The sequence below is a fragment of the Lactuca saligna genome, chromosome 7 (assembly GCF_052625555.1).
Source record: "Lactuca saligna cultivar CGN05327 chromosome 7, ASM5262555v1, whole genome shotgun sequence".
Taxonomy (NCBI): Eukaryota; Viridiplantae; Streptophyta; class Magnoliopsida; order Asterales; family Asteraceae; genus Lactuca; species Lactuca saligna.
This window is the reverse complement of record NC_136423.1, coordinates 65,009,352-65,014,334: the sequence shown is the minus strand read 5'-3', so window position 1 is coordinate 65,014,334 and position 4,983 is coordinate 65,009,352. Positions and strand designations below refer to the sequence as shown.

At 44.1% G+C, this 4,983-nt stretch overlaps 1 non-coding gene across 1 annotated transcript; it reads left to right on the top strand.

Annotated features, from left to right (window-relative positions):
- The first annotated feature begins 4,121 nt into the window (after positions 1-4,121).
- On the top strand, positions 4,122-4,228 carry LOC145007734 (small nucleolar RNA R71). Its single transcript, XR_013663103.1, has one exon. It is a non-coding gene; the product is annotated as a small nucleolar RNA R71 (small nucleolar RNA).
- The last annotated feature ends 755 nt before the right edge of the window (positions 4,229-4,983 follow it).

Genomic DNA, 4,983 nt, shown 5'->3' with positions numbered 1-4,983 from the left:
CACCTTTTCCAATTGATCATTGGCAAAGTGTGTGCCTCGGTCATTAATTAGGGCCTTCGGAACACCAAACCGGGAGAATAGTTTTTTTTAAGAATCGTACCACTACCTGTCCGTCATTTGTAGGTAAAGCCTGCGCCTCCGCCCATTTTGAAACATAATCTACCGCCACTAGGATGTACTTGTTTCCTTTGGATGTGGGAAAAGGTCCCATGAAGTCAATGCCCCATACGTCGAACACCTCACACACTTGAATGCTATGTTGTGGCATTTCATTTCGAGATGAAATGTTTCCCACCCTTTGACAAGCATCGCATTCTTTGACATATTGGGCTGCATCTTTGAAGATTGTAGGCCAATAGAACCCAATGTCAAAGATCTTCTTTGTGGTATAGTGTGCTCCATGACGTCCTCCCGTGGGCCCGCTATGGCAGTGTTCTAGTATTCTTCGGCTTTCCTTCCCGAACACACATCTTCTTATAATTCCATCCGCACAGCTTCGAAAGAGGTATGGATCATCCCAAAAGTAATATTTGATCTCCACAAAGAATTTCTTCTTTTGCTGACTACTATAATCCTTCGGGACGTAATTTGTAGCTAAATAGTTGTCTATGTCTGCGAACCATGGCTCCTCTCCCACGGACACCATAATGTATTCATCCGGAAAGTCGTCTCCATCCTTATCTTCTTGCAATTTCGGGTTCTCGAGCCTAGATAAATGATCGGCCGCTACGTTCTCCATTCCTTTCTTGTCTCGTATCTGTATATCGAATTCTTGAAGAAGCAGCACCCATCGTATTCGTCTTGGCTTGGCATCCTGTTTGGAAAACAAATACTTGATAGCCGAGTGGTCAGTAAAAACAGTGGTTTTAGATAAAACCAAGTAAGGGCGAAACTTGTCAAAAGCGTAAACCACGGCTAACAATTCTTTTTCAGTAGTAGTATAATTCTCTTGGGCAGGATTTAAGGTCTTGCTTGCATAATAGATGGGTTGAAATAGCTTATCAACCCTTTGTCCAAGGACCGCTCCTAGTGCATAGTCACTAGCATCACACATGATCTTGAAGGGTAAGTTCCAATTTGGTGCTATAATGATCGGGGCATAATTTTTCCTTTAGAAAGTCAAATGCCTCTAAACACTCTTTAGTAAAATTAAAGGGTGCATCTTTTAGTAATAATTGTGTTAGAGGTTTCGTGATTTTGAAAAAATCTTTTATAAAATGCCGGTAAAAACCTGCGTGTCCCAAAAAACTTCTAATGCCCTTCACATTAGTTGGTGGGGGTAATTTGGAAATGGTGTCTATCTTTGCCCGATCCACCTCAATTCCCTTTTTAGAGACTTTGTGTCCCAAAACTATTCCCTCCTTGACCATGAAGTGACACTTTTCCCAATTTAGGACCAAGTCGGGTTTCTCACACCTAGCAAGCATAGAGTCAAGGTTTGTGAGGCAGTCATTGAAAGAAGATCCGAATACAGAAAAGTCATCCATAAAGACCTCCATGAACTTTTCCACCATATCATGGAATATGGCGGTCATGCACCTTTGAAATGTCGCAGGTGCATTGCATAGTCCAAATGGCATGCGTCTATAGGCGAAAGTCCCACTTGGGCATGTAAAGGTGGTCTTTTCTTGGTCCATTGGGTATATGGGTATTTGAAAATACCCTGAAAACCCATCTAAAAAGCAGTAGTAGCTATGGCCCGATAGTCTTTCTAACATTTGATCTATGAAAGGAAGGGGAAAATGGTCTTTGCGAGTGACATCGTTTAGCTTTCGATAATCGATGCACACTCGCCAACCGGTTACCGTTCGCGTTGGAATTAACTCGTTCTTTTAGTTGGTAATAACCGTCATTCCTCCTTTCTTGGGCACCACTTGGACCGGACTCACCCATGGACTATCGGAGACGGAGTAGATGATTCCTGCATCCAAAAGCTTGACCACCTCCTTCTTGACGACTTCTTGCATGTTCGGGTTTAACCGTCTTTGATGTTGCACCACCGGCCTTGCTCCTTCTTCTAAATTGATTTTGTAAGAGCAGTAGGATGGGCTTATTCCCTTGATGTCGGAGATGCTCCATGCGATGGCTCTTTTCCTTTTCTTCAACACCCGTACAAGCTCCTCCTTTTCTGTCTTGGATAGGTCCGAGGCTATGATCACAGGCTTCTGATTTCCTTCTTCCAAAAAGGCATACTCCAGATGGTCAGGTAGTGTTTTAAGCTCCAATTTGTTGTGCATAGTGACAGACTTGCCGAGTGCAGGTTTGGTACTCGGCGAGTTGGTAGCTGCATTCACGACTTCTGGCTTTTCTTCAGATGTACTCGGCGAGTAGATCGGGTCTACTCGACGAGTAGGGCTTTCAGATTGCTTCTTTATTTCTTCATACTCCGCTTCTTCCAACAGTCTTTCAATCTCTAGTAAGTCCTTTTCTGGGTCAAATACTTCATCCAAAGCTGCAAACTTGCTGGAATCTTCAGGTATGTCTTCTTCCAATAGTTCGTCAAGCATGTCGATTGAGAAAGCCGTGTCGTCACTACTCCTTGAGTACTTCATGGCTTGGTCTACCCCGAATGTCACTGAATCGTCCCCAACTCGCAATGTGAGCTTAGAATCTCTCATGTCTACGATAGCGCTAGCGGTGTTGAGGAAGGGCCTTCCAAGGATAATTGGCACTTGCGGATCTGCCTCCATGTTGAGAATGATGAAATCAGCTGGGAAGACAAATTTGTCTACTTTCACTAGCAAATCTTCACATGCCTCTTGGGAAAGTAACAGTCTTGTTTGCCAAATGAATTGCCATTCGAGTTGGCCTTGGCTCCGGGAGGTCCAGCTTCTTAAAGAACGAGTATGGCATAAGGTTCACGCTTGCTCCAGAATCTGCTAAGGCGTGAATTGTAGCCAAGTTGCCAAATTGGCAAGGCAAAGTTAAGCTCCCCGGATCACCCTTCTTCTTTGGTAATTTGTTTAGCATTGCGGCGGAGCAATTCTCATTAAGCACTACCTTCTGCACTTCTTCTGTTAGTGAGGAGTTCCTTAAGGAACTTAGCATACTTGGGCATTTGCATGACGGCTTCAATGAAAGGAATGTTGATTTGAAGAGTTTTAATATGGTGTAGAAACTTCTGATATTCCTCTTCCTGCTTCACTTTCTTGGCCCGGGCTGGGTATGGCATTGGAGGCTGGTATGGTTTCAAGGGAGGCTGTTCATTTGTTTTAGCAGGTGTACTTGCCGAGTCCATCGGCCCTACTCGGCGAGTAGGACTCTTAGATTGTGAATGTTGGTTTTCTACTTGTTCTTCCGTTCCTTCCTTCAGTGAGTCCTTGGTTGCTTCAGTTCGAATGGGGGCCAGGGGAGTAATGATCTTCCCACTTCTTGTTGTAATAATATTTACTTGTGCGCCTCGTGGGTTGTTCTCGGTTTTGCTAGGAAGCTCACCCGGTGACCTTTGGTTTAGTTGTTGAGCAAGTTGCCCAAGCTGCGTTTCTATGTTGTGGATGGATGCTTGCTGGTTCCTGAGCATTGTTCTTGTTTCTTGGATAGCAGCATCATGGTCACTATGTCTTTTCTCGGAAGCGGCCACAAATTTAGTTAGCATATCTTCCAAGCTTGGCTTCTTCTCTTGCATCGGCTCCTCCTTTTGGTAAAAGCCTCTCCCTTTTTGTCTGTACTTCTGCGCCTTGGCCTTCTTATACTCTTTGTAAGGCAGCCACTCCTTTTGTTTGCGCCAATCCTCATCATACCGGTCACCGCTCGAATAACATGCTTGTGCCTTTTTGTTGCCGTTCTCATCCAAATCGCAATCTCTAGTGAGGTGAGGTCCATTGCAGTTTTCACAACCCACCCGTATGGCATGTATAGTTTGATCCATTTTGTCCATTCTCCTATCCATGGTTTTTAACATGGCCATGACCGCGGATAAATCTTCAGTAGTAGCGTACACGGCTCCCCTCGTGACATCATTCCTAGGGTTGTGGTATTCTCTAGAGTGTTTAGAGAATTCTTCAATCAATTCTTTAATCACCGGGGGTGGCTTCTTTGTAAGTGGGCCTTGTGAGTCTAGCAACTGCCGGGTCGTGACATTGACTCCATCATAAAAGATGGAAACTTCTTGCTGGCTGTTTAGATCATGGTGTGGGTAATTTCTTAGCAGCCTTTTGTACCTCTCCCATGCTTCATATAAAGACTCTCCAGCTTGTTGTTCAAAGTTTGTAATGGCCTTCTTCAGTTTGGCTATCTTGAATGGTGGGCAAAAGTGATCAATAAATTCTTCCTTCATTCTGGCCCAAGTAGTGACTGATCCGGGGGGAAGTGATTTGAGCCAGTCTTTAGCAGCACCCTTGAAGGTTACCGGAAGCATACGAAGTAGTTGAGTTTCGCGGGTTACATTTGGAATGTTGAAGTAATCAGCAACATCATTTACTTCATCCAAATGTTTGTAGGCATCTTCATGATCTTTCCCATAGAAAGGTATTTCCTTGAGTGAAGCTAGGATATGACCTTTTAGCTCGAAGGTAGCAGTTGCGGGAATTGCGGGTTGCACAAGTCCCGGGCCATGGTCGTCGCGCATCCTCTTCTTCCATTCTCCCATGGGGATTTCATCAATGTTAGCCATAGTGAATGCTAACTCTTCCTCCGATTCGGTTTCTTACTCGTACGTTGCCTCCTCTTCTTCCTCGATCTCGTATCCAGTATCTTCTTGAATTGGCTCCTCAATTATCAAGGAAGCGCTAGAAGCTCCCGATTTACTGCTCTTCTTTTTCCCAAAAACAGTCTTCAAGTTGGACAATGGTGATTTCTTTGGTGTGCTTGAACTCTCCACGTCCTTCCCTTTGTTTCTTTTCAATGCGGATTCGGGGTCTTCAAATGGGGGTACCAGTGGTGTGTTTGCTCCTCTGGTCATGAAAGTCCTGCAATCGATCAAATAAAAAAAAACGTAAAAAGAACAAAAAGATTGTAAAAAAATAAAAAAAATATTGCTGACTA